This window comes from Pinus tabuliformis, chromosome 9, assembly GCF_031772625.1.
Source record: "Pinus tabuliformis cultivar Carrire ecotype Pingquan chromosome 9, CPIR1, whole genome shotgun sequence".
In the NCBI taxonomy this organism is placed as follows: Eukaryota; Viridiplantae; Streptophyta; class Pinopsida; order Pinales; family Pinaceae; genus Pinus; species Pinus tabuliformis.
In genome coordinates this window covers 102,035,164-102,054,049 of record NC_142307.1, presented here as the reverse complement: position 1 = coordinate 102,054,049, position 18,886 = coordinate 102,035,164, and the positions used below count along the sequence as shown (strand labels likewise).

The 18,886-nt window shown below is 42.3% G+C and overlaps 1 pseudogene; it reads right to left on the bottom strand.

Annotated features, from left to right (window-relative positions):
- Positions 1–17,839, bottom strand: part of LOC149147284 (DNA replication licensing factor MCM4-like) — a 198,876-nt pseudogene extending 181,037 nt beyond the window's left edge.
- Between the last annotated feature and the right edge of the window lie 1,047 nt (positions 17,840–18,886).

The window sequence follows — 18,886 nt, the reverse complement described above, 5'->3', positions numbered from 1 at the left end:
ACTTGACTACCTGTGGGACGTACAATCTTAGCACTCTAGGAAGTTGAAAGGAGGTGTGGGACTATAAACTACTATGCTCGAGAGCTGCGCAATGTCAAGGCTATGCACAGGAGAAAAGTGTCACGAGGTCCACGGCCACACAAGGGTGGTTGCGTTGCTGTGCAGTTTGACTGGAAAGTGACCATTATAGTCACTATTCACAATGTGATGCTTGAATTGAGACCAAATAGAGTAGGTTATAGGCATTTAAGACGAGCTTTATGGGCAAGATTTCGGAAAATCTACTGCCAAGGGAGCATTAATGGACTGGATTTGGGGGGAACAGTCGAATTCAAATTCAAAAGGTGCTATAAATTGCAAAGGGTTGCCCAACAAACAACACTTGGTCATTTGTGAATTGAGTTGTCGTGTGCCTCTAGTATTCCGAACCGAGACCTGTTTGTCCTGTAGAGAGAATTGGTTGAGCACCTAATTGAACAGTTGAGAGATTCCTAGACGAACTAGATGGCAGCGTCTGAAGAAGCTAGGGAAATCACAGAAATGACCGCCAAAGAAGCTGCATAGGCCTTGACCATAGAAGATGCCCTTGAGAGTGTCAGGATTGTTGTGAAAATCTCTAAATCACTGCGCATGCCAAGACCAAAGAAAGATAAACAACCCATGATTCCGGTGCATGTGTCCCCTCGAAACCTGCTTTGAAATAGATTACAATGGAGGAGAAAGGGAAACCGGTTAACCTGGAAACCGATGAGGGGGAAGAAGACCTTGAGGATATCATAATCAAAGAGGATGAGGATGAGGGCAAGGAGGAAGAAACTGAGGACGTGGTCCCTCTAACCAAGCTACCCACATATTTCCCTCCATAGAAGGGGAAGGCAAAGGTGCCCAAGGACCTCGATGAGAGAAAGAGCTCTCTGCAGACTCTGCTCCTCCTAGATGATATCATTTTTTAAGGAACACACTTGGGAAGGGTGCCAAGCTTAAAGTTCGAAGACTGGGATCTCACTGACCATAAGAAATTCCCTCACTTGGTGATCGGGCACCTCATGAAGCCAAAGAAACACACCATGGCGGGATTTATAGAGTTGGAGCCGCTCAAATGGTTGTGTGGGGTCAAAAACACAGGGTTGTTGAACCTTCTCTGGGTGCCACATGACCATCATGCCCCAGTGACTATATTCATCATCAGGCAGTTGATCTTCCTAGTGCATGGTGGGTGTTTATGGCTAGAGAAGCCCATCCCCATCATGGACCACCTAATCCATCGAATTACCTGACTCCCGTGTAAAGGAGAAGACCTAGAAGACATTTTGGAGGGTAAAAGCAGTGATTTGGCCATCGTGGAGGCCATGAAAAATAAGTACAACCTAGAGAAGAAAAAGAGGGGCTACGTAATCTCCAGTATCAACAACAAGGCAGTGAGAGTTGCAACTCAGATACTGGCAGGTAAGGTCATGTGGAAGTGCCATGCGGATAAGGTGCTCGCACAGGTGGTTGTACTTGCCGAATAGTGTGCAGAGGGGGTCCAGTTTAACTGGTCTAAATTCTTGTGCAAGGAGTTCCTGGAGAATTGTCGCGAGGCACAAGAACAAGGTAAAACCTTCCACTATGCATGGATTTTGCTGTCCATAGTGCTGGTGGCTGGGGAATTTCCTGAGGACAGCCAGTTCCCCACAATTGTAAGGGATCTCCCAGAAGCCACGAAGTACGCTTCTTTGTGGGCCACTAAAGACACGCACTAGATCTGAGACAGTAAAATATTTTGGGTGTTCATGGAGTTGAACATTATAATGGGGATTAACCGAAAGCTGCGGTTATCACCCACTATCTACAACAACCTACAAAGTTTCACAGAGTTTAAAATGTACTTTCATCACATCTACCTCAGGGCATGCAAGGACCCTACAAAGAAGTGGAACGAACTACCCTATATGGCCACAAATAATGTGATCTTCAACGAACTTGAGACATGGCCACTAGAATGGCATGCTCCAAACATCTCTGTGGTGGAAAAGTATGCTGCGCAGAAGAAGGAGGAGGAAAAACTACGCATGGCATAGTTGGCAAAAAAGAGAAGAAAAGAAGTAGCAACAACAAAGGTGTAGGAGGCATGGGACGCTATGCAGACAACAGCAGTACAACAGAAGGCCACAGCAAGAGCACAGAAGGTAGCCATGAGCGTGAGGGCCATAAGCCGCCTTCACCTTAGCAGGACCAAGAGATGGAAACAAAGATAGAGGAGGGCAGCACGAACCCACAGACAATGTTAACACAATTGAAGCGCCCGCGCCCGAGAGATCAGATGGGGTTGCACAAGAAGGTAAAAATGTCTAAGATGTCTATTGACCTTATCACCCTTACCAAGGGGGATTTGCATGATATAGGAGAGATGGTGCGCGACGTCACCACAGAGGCCCTCCAGAACTTTGCAGAGGAGAATCAAATTGTATTGGGGGCCCTTCGAGCATAGATTCAGGAGTTGTAGGTGTGCACTCCTCAGGCTGGTACTCTCTCAACCATCCTAGCAGTAGGAATAGCCATAGCTGAAGAAATGTTGTGCGCTCGTATGACCAACACAATAATGCTACCAGAAGGGGCACTGGTTATAGCAAAAAAGGTCGGCAGGCCTATGGTCAGTACATTGAAAGGAATAGGGATCAACGTGGCATCGCTTCCTCGGGAGATGCTCTATGTTCTGCAACATTGGATTACTAGAGAACTACAGGCTAGGGAGAGTCGCGTGCTACAGGTGTTGAGTGAATAGAGGATACACATGGAGCGGTTGAGCTTGCAGCGCGACGAGGTCATGGCTTAGAATAGGTAGATGATAAAGGTAATTGAAGAAGCTTGCTAGATGGTCCCTGAGTTGGCCATCCCAGTAGAGGCACGCATCGAGATATTAGCAGCAGGGGTGCGCGAGGTGCGAGAAGAAATGGCCAAGGTTCAGCTGGAGCTAAACCTTTAGATAGCAGAGTTGTGATTGAAGGTGCAACCTTTAACTCTGCTAGAGGTAAGGGAACAACGCACTAGCGCCATTACATCGGGGATGGAGGACATCAGGAGTGCAGTGAGGGACTGCACCAAAATGTTGGAAGAATCGTTCGAGGTCCTCACCAATTTGTAGGAGGACCTAAACATACAATGCATAGAAATAAAGGTGTGTGAGATACAACATCAATATGACAATGTCAAAGGGACCATGTAGATGGTGGCCCTCACATAGAGGCTCACGTGAATGCAACGGGCCAAAGCGCTTAAGGACCAAGTAGACATAGCACAACACAAAGAAGTGGTTTTGAAGGCGTGTGTTCAGCCTTGGATCAATGAGGCATTCTTAATCACCACAACAATTGAAGGCAAGCTTGTGCAGATGCAGGGGATGTAGGAATAGATACAAGGGAGCAATTCTGACACCGTGGTCTAGGAACAATGCATACAGGAGATACAGTAGGCATCCGCTCAGTGCGCTGCTGACCTTGCAACAGTCTAAGCAGAGTTGGGAGGTCTCCATGTGAAGATCTCACACCAACAGAGTGACTTGAGGGTGACTCACGATGTTTGTGTTGGGGGCTTGTTGGGTGTGGGATCCCCCCAAGGCATGTTTTGGGGCTTAAAGCCCAAGTTTTGACTAAGTTCGAAGTAAAGACTCCGTGATTTGTGGGTGCAGAGTGCGAAGATGGTAAATGAGTCATAGGGTTGTTCGCCCTCATTTTTGTAATGTAATGTCAGTTTGAGACATCTAGCCATGGTCCGCAGACCATGGGATTGTATAAATAGAGTCAGGCTCTAAGTATAAAGAAGAGATAATAGAGGAATCAATCAATGGAAGATCTAATAAGGAAGCTTTGAGTCTAAGTGTAGAGTCATGTCTTTGGGTCATAGAGTAGGAGAAGGATCTGCAACTGAGTGCGCAGAGGCCTAGTAGTCCACAGTTGAGTGCACGGACCCCTACAGCTAAGTGCGCAGGGAAGGTTGAGTCTGTAACCGATTGAAGAATTAATAAAGAGAAGGTTTACAATATTTTTGTGTGTCTTTTCTTGTTTTATGCATTGAAGTATATTGGGTATGCATTGCAAGTTTATTGTTTATTTGCTGCACAAACTTATATGAATTTGCTGAATAAGTGAATCTAATATAAGGTATTTGTTTATGCGAAGATAACTGACTGTTATAAGAAGATAAGTAAGATCTGCAGTGTGACTTGGGGAAATAGTGTAGATCGCTGCTCTAGCCGTGTTGGGCCGTGTTATATTCTTTCCACGACTAGCCCACGTAGTTAACAGGGGGGTTAGAGGGGGGCAGAGTGCCCCCTTCGTTATGTCTATTTTGAAGCGGGGGGGGGGGGGGGGGGTCACAAGGGGTTTGAGGTGTACCCATAACCCCACTTTATGGGGTTCGGGCGGACCCACCTATGGTTTTGTGCATGATTTTCGCACATGTTTTTTGGACGCAATGGTTTTCGGTCCATGGTATTGGACACGATAGTTTTCGGTCCATGGTATTCGACGCAATGGTTTTCGGTCCATGGTATTTGACGCAATGGTTTTCGGTCCATGGTATTGGATGCTTCGGCATGTATAAATATGTATTATAACATTGAAAGGAACATAATGAAAAATCAAGCTGGTAGTCCCGGTTTTGGGATCCAGGGGAAAATCTCTGTGTATATGTGTTTTATGTGTTATGCTCTTGCATTTTTATTTTATGTGTTTTAAAATTCATATATAGGTAATTTCTGTACGGGGTTAAAACCTACATTTGGTATTATAGCTGTTTTGGCTTCAAGAGGATGCCTTTGTCACTGAGGGGTTTCACTTGGGCCTGTGGTAGACCCTGTTCAATGGGAGATCTACGAGATCGATTCTAGTGGTGAAAGAAGATGGTGAGAAGTGGAAAGAAAGAGATCGAGAAATTTAATCGTCAGAGTTTTGAGTTGTGGAAAATCAATATGGAGGATCTATTGGTGGATAAAGATTAGTGGATCGCGGTAGATCTGAGTAATAAACCACCTGGAGTGTACGATGAAGAATGGAAGAAGTTGGATCAGAAGGCAAAGAGCACAATATGATTGTGTGTCTCATATTTAGTATTGTTGAATGTATCAGGGGAAGCTACGGTGAAGGCTTTGTGGGACAAGTTAGGAAATTTGTACCAATCTAAGTCTCTGGTGAATAAACTATTCCTACTGAAAAAGTTGTATAACCTGAGGATGAAAGATGGAGACTTGGTGACAGAGCATCTGAATGCCTTTATAACTGTGGTAAGTCAATTAGTATCTGTTGATATTAAAATTTCAAATGAAGATAAGTGCATCAATTTGTTTTGTTCTCTACCAGATTCGTGGGATAGTCTAGTTATTGCAATAGGTAGCAATGCAACTACCTTGCAATTTGATGAAATAGTCTCAACCTTGCTGATGGAGGAGATGAGACAGAAAAATATGGAGAGCTAGAATGGTGATGCCTTGTCTGTATGAGGACGGTCCCAGAACAGAAGCAAAAATAAGTCATCGAGTGGGAGATCTAAATCTAGAGGGAGATCTAAACCTCCAGGAAGGCTTGTAAAGGTGGTGTGCTGGAAATTCGAAAAGGAAAGGCACCACAAAAGGGACTGTAAATCTAAAGCTTCGGACAAGGGAAAGGGATCTATTGAGGCTCCTTCTGCAGAGGCAAAAACCACCTCAGATGAAGGTGGGGATGTGTACTTCGATTCTTCAAGTACACATGTAGATCATGAGGCATGGTTGATTGACTTAGGTGCATCCTTTCACTTCACTCCCCATAGAGAGTGGTTCTGCAAGTATGAGAAATACTATGGTGGTGATGCCTTCTTAGGGGATGATAGGAAGGCTAGAATTGTTGGTCATGAAAAAGTAAAGTTGAATTTGCAAGGTGGAAGGGTTAAAACACTTCCTGGTGTTCTACATGTTCCTGCATTAGCTAGAAATCTGATTTCTGTAAGCAAGTTGGATGATGCAGGTGTAAAGATAGTGTTCGAGAAAGATACCTACAAGATGGTATGGGGAGCACTGTTATTAATGTGGGGAGTTCAAATTGGAACTCTGTACAAGCCGCAAGGTAGCATTGTTGTTGATGGGTGCAATAGTTCTATGGTCCCTGAAAGTGGAGCAGAAAATCTAGTGGTCTCTGGAGAGAAGACCATCTGTGGCATCAAAGGCTTGGACATATTGGAGAGAAGGGCCTTCGAATACTTCATGGTAAAGGGATAGTAGAAGGTATGAATAATAGCTCTCTAGATTTTGATTTATGTGAAAATTGTGTATATGGGAAGCAGAATTGGGTGAGTTTCCCCTCTAGTGGTAAGAGGGCGAAATAGATATTAGAGCTTGTGCACAGTGATGTGTTTGGACTTGTGAAGTTTCCATCACTAGGTAAGTCTGTGTACTATGTATCATTTATAGATGACTTCTCAAGGAATACATGGATATATTTCCTTAAGAAGAAATCTGAAGACTTTGATAGGTTTAAAGAATTTAAGGCTCTGGTGGAAAACCAGACAGAGAAGAAGATAAAGGTGATAAGGACAGATAATGGTGGAGAGTTTTGCAGTAAGGAATTTGAAGAATTTTGTAAGAAGTGTGGTATAGCACGGTACAAGACTACTCCATATAGACCTCAGCAAAATGGAGTTGCAAAAAGAATGAACAAGGCATTGATGGAAAGGGCAAGAAGCATGCTCAGTGGTGCCGGGATAGGACAAGAATTCTGGGCAGAGGCGGTGGAGACAACATGTTACCTGGTCAACAGATCACCTTCAACAGCGTTGGAGGATAAGAATCCATAAGAGGTATGGACTGGTAAGAAACCCTCTCTTTCACATCTGAGGGTATTTGGATGTGATGCATATGTACATGTTCCAAAGGAGAAACAAACCAAGTTGGGTAGTAAATATAAAAAGTGCATCTTTATTGGGTATAAGGATTGTTTAAAGGGTTATAAGATTTGGAACCGAGCAACAAGGAAGGTTGTGTACAGCCAAGATGTGGTGTTCAGAGAGATGAAATATGTTATTAAAAATGAAATCCAACCAAAGGAACCTGAGGAGATAGAGTTTGAGCTAAAGGAGGAAGAATCAGACTCTACAGCAGAGGAGGAATCAGAAGATGAAGTGCCACAAACTCCGGGTGTAAGAAGATCAGTTCGAGAAAGAAGGCAGCCAAAAAGGTATAGTCCATCTACTTTTTTTTCAAATTTTTGCTTATCTATTACTGATGATGATCCCATAACTGTGAAGGAAGCAGTAGATTCAGAGGATGGAAAACTCTGGAAAGAGGCCATGGTTGATGAAATGACATCTTTGCACAAAAATTAGGCTTGGGATCTGGTGGATTTTCTGGCTGGAAGGAAACACATTGGTAGAAAATGGGTGTTCAAGAAGAAGGAAAATGCAGAAGGAAAGGTGGAGAAATACAAAGCTCAGTTGGTAGAAAAAGGTTATTCCCAGGTGCCGGGAATTGATTTTGGTGATATTTTTTCTCCTGTTGCCAAGGTAACTTCTATTAGGTTACTTTTATCTGTTGCTGCTACTTTTGATCTTGAGGTAGAATAGATGGATGTGAAGAAAACATTTGTTCACGAGGATCTAGAAGAGGAGATCTGCATGAAGCAACCTGAAGGCTTTGCGGTGAAGGGTAAGAAAGAATTGGTATGCAAGTTAAAGAAGTCTCTGTATGGGTTAAAACAGTCACCAAGGATGTGGTATCAGAAACTTGATACATTTATACGGGGACTTGGCTTCATCAGAAGGAATGCAGATCACTGTGTGTATTTTAAATTAATTGGTGACTGTGTTATTTATCTGGTCTTGTATGTGGATGATATGTTGCTGGTTGGAAATGACAAAGAAATTATCCAGGATTTGAAGACCAAATTGTCCTCCAAATTCAACATGAAAGATCTTGGTGCTGCAAACTATATTTTGGGCATGGAAATTAAAAGAGATCGGGCAAAGAGGAAGCTTTGGTTAAACCAGAGGAAGTATTTTGAGACAATACTGCAGAGGTTTAATATACAGGATAGTAAACCGGTGAAGGTTCCTATTCCTATAGGTGTGAGGTTATCTGCTGAAAAGTGTCCCAAGACACAAGAAGAGGAAAAGGGCATGTCTCGTGTTCCATATGCAAGTTCAGTCGGTAGCCTGATGTATGAAATGGTCTATACTAGACCAGACATTGCACATGCAGTGGGAGTATTGAGCAGGTTTATGTCAAAACCAGGGAAGGAGAACTAGACAACAGTGAAGCTTGTTTTTAGGTATTTGCATGGCACTAGTGATTATGGTTTATGCTACCAAGGAAGACCAAGATTGGACAAAATGTTGGATATTCGTGGCTTTGTTGATGCAAACTGGGTTGGAGATCTGGATCAGAGAAGATCTACAAGTGGGTATGTGTTTAACCTATTTGGAGGTGCATTCAGTTAGATGAGTAAGAAATAATCTGTAGTGGCACTATCAACTACAGAGGCAGAATATATGACAGCCACTCATGCAAGCAAGGAAGCAGTTTGGTTGCAGAGATTGTGTTCAAGTATGGGGTTAGTACAGGGAGCTATAAGGATAGACTGTGACAGCTAAAGTGCAATTTTCTTGGCAAAGAACCCCACATATCATTCAAGTGTAAAGAAGAGATAATAGAGGAAACAATCAATGGAAGATCTAATATGGAAGCTTTGAGTCTAAGTGTAGAGTCATGTCTTTGGGTCGTAGAGTAGGAGAAGGCTCTGCAACTTGTTGGGACTCAGAATTGACCTATTTTGACCTTATCTTTTTGCCATATTATTATCCTTTTGCAGTCATAGGTTGAAAGCTTTTGATTTTATAATGACTTAATTACCCCAAGGTACGAAGTAACTTCCCGCATATCTATGTTTAATTGTTTATTGCATATTCGTGAGTATATTTATATTTATCCTTGGAAAAGATGACTAAATTGTCAAGTAATTGCCTTAAGCTTGCAGGAATTATAATGTATAGTTGCTGCAACACCAGAAACAGCAGCTACGCAGCTGCTGCAACACCAGAAACGGCAACTACGCAGTTGCTGCAACACCAGAGGCAGCAACTCCGCAGTTGCTACAGTCAGCAACAACAATCATCTAAAGCAAGCTATTTTGCAACAGCCGCGAATAACAGATGGAAACTATCTAAAGAACTCTGACGCAGCATAATCAAGTAGATGTCTAAAGTAGGAAGAACACAGTCATCATTGCCTAAATCAGGAACAGCATGGGGAAACGGTAAAGGAATGCGAAGATCCCGAGAAGACGGTCGAAGTCAGTTACCAGCTGTGCAACAGCCAGAACCTAAGAAAGAATATATTATTATACTGTTGTAACAGCGTTCTGTAATTCTTATTTTTGATAGAATGGGTTAACTGAATGAACTGTAATATTCTATTGTAATAGATGTCTCCTCTATAAAGAGGAGACATCTACATGAGAAGGGGGTAATCAGAGATAGTCGGTCTGTAAGTGAGATTTTGAAAGACATTAGCAAGTCTGAACTTTATTGTACTTGAATCCTTTTGGCAGATGAATATAAAATTGTTCTGAGTACTTAATCCAGTCTTCGTGTTCCGGGGAATCTTGTGAGAGGGACTGGGCCCACCTTCCTCACAAGATTCACCCATTTACTTTCCTGTCAAGTGTGTAAGTGTGTAATAGTTTCTTTCTGTTGATACTCTGTTTGGATTCTGTAGCGTTACCTCTGGTATTTCTGTTTTGCTAGTACTCTGTTTCATTAATTGCTTGGAGTTGTTTCTCACCGGTGAATTAGAGTGCAGTGTGCATTAGCAATCTGATTACAGGGGCAGGTGCTGAACGTCCCCACCTGGAGGATAGGGTCCTGATCCTCTGCCAACAGAGAATCTATCACTTTGCTTTGCAGATTTGTAGTTTTAATTAGTTACTTTCATTTTAACAGTACTGTGATGACTTAGCGTAAGAATTACGTATACTACAGCTTTTCAATGCTTTTAGAATTTAAGTACATACAGTACGCGGTAGCCTTTGGAATAAAAATACTTTCCCTGGTTGACAATTAATGTGGTACTTGAATGTTTAATTCATAAACAATTCAACTAGCCAACATTTTGGCACCGTTGCCGGGGAAGGCAACTAAAGATTTCTAAAAGCATTAATGGTTTCTTTGTGAAAATAACAGGTGCATGAGAGGACGCAAGAAACCTAATTTCGTAGGAGGCAGAGGAGGAAGAAAGACTTTTATTGACGAGATCATCTCAAAGGCCGAAACATCACAGAGGACGAGTTCCCGGAGACCGCAAATCCAATACTCCTCACAGACAGACCAACAGACGGAGGAAGTACTGGGACCTGAAAGGAAGCTAGAAGCACCAGAATACACTGAGGAACCGGTGGAAGAACCTGAAGATACAGAAGACAAATTAAGTGATTCAGGGAAAAGACCAATGGAGGATAACAGAATAGAAGGAAGAGGGGAAAATTCACTCTCTACCCTGGAATTTCCTATTGGGGAGCTCCCGAGAGTAACGACCCCTATGAAGAATATTCCACTCTCAGCATTACCCAACTTCCATGGGTTATCCTCTGAAGATCCAGACGAATTCCTCTTTGAATTCGACATATTATGCAGAAGTTATGATTATGTGAATCCTAATCAAAAACTTAAATTGTTCCCAGCAACACTAAAAGGGAATGCGCTGAGGTGGTTCATGAGCTTAGGAGCTCAGGTAATCACCACCTGGGACCAGATGAAAGAAGGATTCTTGGCCAAATATCAAGACTATTGCCGAACGAGAGAAAGGAAGGAAGAACTGTTCAAAATGGTTCAGAAGGAAGACGAGAGCTTAGAAGATTTTATGGAAAGACTGCAGTATAATCTGCAGAGGTTCGACCATCCTAATATGAGTAAAGACATTCTAAAGACCATATTGCTAAAAGGGGTAAGAGATGACTGCTTGGACATGCTGAACATGCTAGGAAAAGGGGACATTTCCAAAGAATCATTTGATGAAATCATCAATCTCTGCATGAGATGCTCAAGAGGAGCAGGCAGTAGATCAAAGAGCATAAATGTGTATTCAAGAGTTCAGAAGTCAGCCAGTGGAGGAGCAACAAGAGCCGAAATAGGTAACTTATTAGAAGAATTTAAAACTGAGATGCTAAGCTCTTTTGCTTCACAAATCGATGCTCTGCAGGTTAAGAAGAAACAGGCGGAAGCAGAAGCTGCTCTAGCTATCTTCTGTTCCAAATGCAGAGAAAAGCACCCACTGAGGGAATGCCCACTGGATAAGATACCTATCTGCACAATCTGCGAGAAGGACCATGAAACGCAGCAATGCCCCTCTCTGCCTGGAATCAAAGCAGCACTGCAGTCAACTGAAGAGGAGGCTGAAGCAGTGTACTTAATGACACAGAGGAGGCAGTGGCCACAGAGACAAGGTACGAGCTCTAACACAACATTCAGTCGTTGGAATAATAATCCTCCTTTTTACCCACCCATGAACCAAATGCAGTACCCACCCTTCAATACAATGAACTTTCCACCTATGCAGCAACCAAATCTTCCTTTCCATGATCCTACTATATGGAATCCTTGGGCTCCCCAACAACCATATTTCAATCAATGGAATCCAAATTGGGCAGCCCAACAGATGCCATTTCCTCAACAACAACAGTCTCTTTCCCTACCATCTAATACTCCTCCAAATAATCAGGCAATTAGACCGCAGCTGCCTGTACAACCTAACCCTAATCCAAATAATAATAAAGCCCTGCAAGTAATTGACATTCACAATCAACCTGTCTCTCCCCTGCAATGTAATGATATCCATCTTCGCTCTGGGAGAATTGTCGAACCCATTATAGATGATATCACTGACTCTGACAAAGAAGAAGTTAGAAAAGAAAAATCACCTAACAACAATGCTGAAACAGCAGAATCAGCACCTAATAATAATGATCAAACGATAGATCCACCCTTTCTTGAACGGTTAGCTCTCACGAAAACACTTGAGCAACCTACCTTTAACCTTTTAGGAGAGTTACAGAATTTGTATGTTAAAATCCCATTATTGCAAGGATTAAGAGATGTGCCTATTTATGCTAGAACCATTAGAGACATTTGTATAAAGAAACCAGGAAGAAAGGCTAAGGATCCCCTCACAGTTCATGTGATGGGAGAATTAACTGCCTTAATGACCGAAAAAGATTATCCTGTGAAGTATGGTGACCCTGGTCACCCTACAGTAACAGTCCAGGTCAGAAAAACCTTTATCTCTAAAGTTCTAGTAGACTTAGGAGCTGCAATAAATATTATGACACTCGAAACAGCACAACTGCTTTAGTTGAAAAACTTAATTAGGGAAACTCCAACAATTTTAGAGTTAGCTAACCGATCTACAATTAAACCTGAGGGGGTCATTGAAGATCTTATAATTTCTGTATAATCCTGGAATTACTCGGCTGACTTTGTGGTGCTACAAACTAAAACAAAGTTGGGGGGTCATCCATTGATTCTAGGGAGACCTTGGCTGGCTACAGCAGATGCTTTCATCAGTTGTAGATCAGGATCAATGACCATATCCAACGGGTAGGAAACTAAACAGCTCACCCTCTATCCTCATGCCACACCCATGATTAATACTGACAATTCTGTATGGGTAGACTATGAGGATGAAGAAACCCAACCAATACTGACTATTGGACAAGCCTTGAACTTTAAGGACTCCACCGAAGATGAACTAATCAACAACTTTATTTCTGAACCCTCTTCGGTTAATCCTGAAACATATAAACACTTCACTGCAATCTTAGAATCTGAATCCCAGCAGAATATGAAAGATGAAAACTTATGCTAGACAGCATTAGGCAACCCTTCCGAGAGCACAACAATTGAAATTGAACCTGGTAAAACACTAAATATAAATCCTGACTTGGTTGATAATGAAAGACAGCAATTAATTAAGTTACTCCAAGCAAATAAAGAGGCATTTGCATGGGACTACACAGACATGAAAGGAATCTCCCTTGAATTATGCACTCACCGTATTTATATTAAGGAGGGATCCCGGCCAGTTTGTCAACCCCAGCGAAGAATGAACCCCAACCTTAGAGAAATTGTGAAGGAGGAACTCCAAAAAATCTTAAATGCGGGATTTATATATCCAATATCTGATAGTGAGTGGGTTTCCCCACTCGTAATTGTACCAAAGAAGAATGGGAAATGGCGAGTATGTGTGGACTATAGATCATTGAATAAAGCCACCCAAAAAGACCATTTCCCTTTACCTTTTATTGATCAGGTATTGGATAATTTAGCAGGTAAGAAATTTTTCTCATTCTTGGATGGGTTTAGTGGATACAATCATATTAGGATTGCACCCCAGGACCAGGACAAAACCACATTTACTAGCCCATGGGGAACTTTTTCTTACAAAGTACTTCCATTTGGGCTATGCAACGCTCCCGCAACATTCCAAAGAGTGGTGATAGGAATCTTTTTTGATATGTTAAATGATTCATTAGAAATATTCATGGATGACTTTACTCCTTATGGAGTGACCTTTGAAGATGCACTGCAAAACCTTGAAAAAGTACTTAAGCGGTGCATAGAAGCACACCTTGCTTTAAGCACTGAAAAGTGTCATATGATGATGAATCAGGGTATTGTATCCCCAAAACACAAACTGAGGTGAGAAGTTTTTTAGGACATGCCAGATATTACAGAAGATTCATTAAGGATTTTTCTAAAATAGCTTCCCCCCTGTTTGTGTTGTTAATGAAAAATGCTGAATTCAAGTGGACTGATGACTGCGAAAATGCATTCAATAAACTTAAACATCAGTTGTCCGCAGCTCCCATTTTGAGAGGACCTGATTGGGCATTACCCTTTCATATCTCCTCTGATGCCTCAGATACGGCAATTGGAGCTGTCCTGGGTCAGGAAGAAAACAATCTCCCCTATGCCATCTATTTCATTAGCAAAAACATGACACCAGCTGAGCTAAATTATACAGTGACTGAGAAAGAATTTTTAGCAGTTATTTATGCTATTAATAAATTTCGGCATTATATTACTGGCTATACTACTTTTGTGCATACTGATCACTCGGCCATTAAGTATTTAATGAATAAATCAATTACAAATGCCCGAGTCACCAGGTGGTTATTACTATTACAAGAATTTGATATCACAATTGTAGATAGGCCAGGAAAAGAAAATGTAGTTGCTGATTTCCTTTCTCGTTTAAAAACTGATGAAAATGCTCCAGTAGATGATTCTTTTCCTGATGAGTATTTATTTGCAGTATCTGCTCACTCACCTTGGTATGCAGACATTGCCAATTATCTAGTTGCAGGAAAATTACCATCACACCTATCACACAAGGAAAGAAGAAAGATCATCCAGTAAAGTGCTAGGTACAGCTGGATAAGCGGGTGTCTGTTCCACACAGGAATAGATCAAGAAATCCAGAGATGCATTGGGGAAGATGAAATTTATGATGTGTTAAAAGCTTGTCACGATGGCCCTTGTGGAGGACATTTTGCAGACAAAAGAACAGCACACAAGGTACTTAGAATGGGTTATTATTGGCCATCACTTTTTAAAGATGCTAGAAAATATGTGAAGGCTTGTGACAGCTGTCAAAGAATGGGTCAGCCTAACCATAGAGATGAAATGCCACTGAACCCCCAGGTAACTCTTGAACCCTTTGAGAAATGGGCATTAGATTTTATAGGTCCCATTAATCCTCCATCTAATCAAAGAGTCTACATATTAGTATGCACGAATTATATGACTAAATGGGTAGAGGCCAAAGCACTCATTAAAGCTAATGAAGAAGCAGTACTAACATTCTTATTTGAAGAAATCTTTGTTAGATTTGGACTACCCAGAGAATTAGTCACTGATGGAGGACCTCCTTTTAATTCTCATGGCTTTAAAGACACGCTCCAAAAATATCATATTAAGCACAAAATGACTACACCATACCACCCCCAAGCAAATGGGCAGGTGGAAAGTACCAACAAGGTCATAGAAGCCATCTTAACAAAAACGATAAAGGAGAATAGAAGGGACTGGTTTCAGAGGTTGCCCGAGGCTCTATGGGCCTATAGAACCACTTGGAGGAATACAACAGGCTTTTCACCCTATGAATTAGTTTATGGAAAGAATGCTATTTTCCCTGTAGAGTTTGAGATTAAAACCTTAAGAACTGCCTTAGCTGTTAACCTTGATTTAACTGATGCACAGACAGCCAGGTTGCAGCAGCTTCAGGAATTGGATGAGAAAAGACTGGATGTCGTCCATCAAACAACTATAGTACAGCAACAAAGAAGCAGATGGCATGACAGAACCATCAAGCAAAATCAGTTCCAGAAAGGTAACTGGGCTTTACTTTATGATTCCCGTTTCGAGAATTTTCAAGGGAAGCTAAGAACAAGGTGGTTGGGGCCGTATGAAGTGGATGCTGTTTTTCCAAATGGAACAGTCAGACTTTTAACAATTGATGGGGACAGAACACCACTGTTAGTGAATGGCTACCGACTTCGGTTATATCAGCGGCCGATTTCCAAAGAAGATTTTAAAGCCACTTGCATGGCAATAAAATAGTATTCTTTTCCAGGGGAACTTGTTGTCCCTCAAAGCACTTGAATTTTTATTATTTATGTAATTTTCTTAGGTTAGATATTCTTGTTTTTCTTTAGAAACTAATAAATCCTGCCAAGGATTGCGATATTATATTTCAGTATTTTGCAGATTTTAGCCTGGGAAGTAGCTGAGAACAAAAGTTTCAAAGGAATTACTGTGCGGACTCGGAATTCCTGCTGCTGCGACACCATCTCCTGTTGCTGCAACACCATCTCCTGTTGCTGCAACACCATTTCCCGTTGCTGCAACACCATTTCCCATTGCTGCAACACCACTTCCCATTGCTGCAACACCATCTCCCGTTGCTGCAACACCATTCCCTGTTGCTGCAGCATCACTCCCCGTTGCTGCATCACCATTTCCCGTTGCTCCAACTCTATTTCTGTTTCTGCAACACCAATTCCATTACTCCAGCACATTTCCCGTTTTCACATGATAGAACACTAGTCCCTGTTGCCACAACAACAATTCTCTGTTGCTGCAACACCAATCTCGGTGCCACAACATTGCTTCCCAATCACGAAATATCCTTCCCATCAAAATTCCCTCACGTACGAAAACGCCAGTCTTACCATTTCAGCCCCAAAGGAATGAATCTTGATAAAATATACCACTTCTTGTGATGATTACAACACCCTACTATCACTTTCCGCCATTATCACTACAAATCGCCCATATTCCCATGCTCCAGCAGAAGACAAGATAAGACTTTTTGACGCAACAAGCAAAAAGGTAAAATACGAAGGTACGCACGTTTATGAATGAGCATTAAATAATAGATAATGCAGAGAAGTTGATAGGACCATCAAATGATTGCATTTCCAATCATATCATTTACACGTAGGAGGGGGGGGGGATTACCAAAGCAACTCTCATAATGACATACTACGCCAACTGCCGCCACCCTTAATTCTCCCGGTAATATGTAAAAGCCACCCTATCACGGCATGTTACCATTTGCGATGTTTTACTCTGAATTGAAATCGGAAGCTCGGCTCTGAACTTTGAAATTCACTGAAACAACAGCCATGGGAGGAACCCTCATTATACATGAACCTGGCACGACAGCAGTCCTGGAACTCTTTCCGGAAATTTATCAAATCTTCTTACAAGCAGGATGGATAGAGTACTTCAGGAGACTTCCGGACTTTGACGAGTAGCAAGTCCTGGAATTCGCATGCAACCTAACAGAAGGATTCTCTGTCATCCAGGGAATTCAAATTCTAGTCATGGAAGAAATCATAGCCGAAGTTACCGAACTACCAGCCAATGGCACACGGTGGTTCAGCAGAAAGCACCTGATTCTAAATGCGCAGTAGGATTTTCTCCGACCAGGCGAGCAAGTAGAGACCAAGGGCAGAGGCGTAGCACTTCGGTCGTTACCTCAACCATGGCTGAAAGTCACTGAATTTGTCAAGCAATATCTGGCGTGCGAAGGCCGCTACCAGGTAATTTACCAGCACGATTTCGTCCTGTTAAATCATTTGAGAAATGGTCAGTTAGTAAACATGTCATATTATCTATTGGGTTGTCTCAAAAATATGTCACGATATGCTATGAAAGTGAAGCATCCAATTCTCTCCTTAAATCACCACCGCTTAGCCCAATTGCTGATTAATAGAGCCCTCACTCTAAATAACCCTCCACCCCCCATTAATCCCCATCTGGAGGAAGAAATTCCACAGCCAGAACATGAAAGTCCTCATCAAGAAGAGGAAATTCTTCGTCAAGCTGAGGACACACCTCAGCAAGACGAAGAACTTCCTCAGCAAACGGACGACATGCCTGAACAAATCCCTTTGGAAAACCCTCAGCAAGCAGAGCACATTCCTGAACAACCCCAGCAAACACCCCTGCACGTTGCTGAGAATGAACAAGCAGCAGCAGAAATAACCACATCTCCCAAAAGAACCAATCCTTCCGTTCCCATACTTAGTATTTCTACTGATGATTCCGATGATAATATCCCAATTACTCTGCTTAAACGAAAAATGCAGCAGGGAAAGAAAACCCCAGCAAAAAGAAGAAGAACTAGGGTTTCAACTAAAGCACCTGCTACTCCGACTACTGTCCCTATCTTAAAGAAAGCTAGCAGGAAGAGAAAAACGCCTGAATTCCCTGCTTCTCTACCAAAACGAAAATCAGTAGCAGTTGAATCTCCTAATTCCTCCAGTTCACCGCCCATCGCTACAAGAATCCGCACTCCCGCCAGTCCTCAAAACTCCTCTCCCTCACCCACGGAAGCTGAGATGCAGAGTGTTCATAGCTTCGTGACATCATATCTTAAGACAGCTGATACACAAGAACCAGCTGCCGACACCCAAAGTGATAGTGACCAAGTGGCTGCAACACAAGAAACAGCCACTACCCCAGGTGACACACAAGAACCACCTGTGGGGAATACTGATCAAACTGACGAAACACAACCTCTGCCTCCACTGGAATCTACCATTCCACAGGATCAGCCTACCATACCTGCCCTACAGGAAGAAATTGAGTTTCTGAAATCTCAGATTCAGGACTATCAGGAAGAGATAATAAGGGTCAAGGAAGCATATCAGAATGAATTCAGCCTGCATGTTTTAGCACGAGTAGCGTCTGCAGCAGAGAAAAGTAAAGATAATGAATATATGTGTACCAATTGTGGCGAAATATATACTCAGGCAGGATATAAGGTAGTGGCAGAACCAATGAAGGAAGCCTCCGCTGCTGTAGATGAAACAAAAGAGCCTGCTGATACACACATGGAAATCCCACAATCCTCTGCTGAAGTAGAAGAACCTGTTGACACACAAGAACCAACAGGTTCTCCAGAAGAAGTGCAGACAGAAGAACCTGTTGACACACAAGAACCAACAGGCTCTCCAGAAGAAGTGCAGACAGAAGGACCTATTGTTACACAAGAACCAACAGGATCTCCAGAAGAAGTGCAGACAGAAGGACCTGTTGCCACACAAGAACCAACAGGCTCTTCAGAGAAGATGCAGGACCAAACTGAAGAACTTACTGACACACAAGAACCAGTAAGTTCCCCAGAAACTGCACAAGAGCTTACTGACACACAAGAACCAGTAAGTTCACCAGAAACTGCACAAGAGCTTACTGACACACAAGAACCAGTAAGTTCACCACAAACTGCACAAGATCAAGAGCTTGCTGACACACAAGAACCAACAAGTTCTCCAGAGACTGCACAGGAACAAACAGAGGAGCTTGCTGACACTATGCAGGA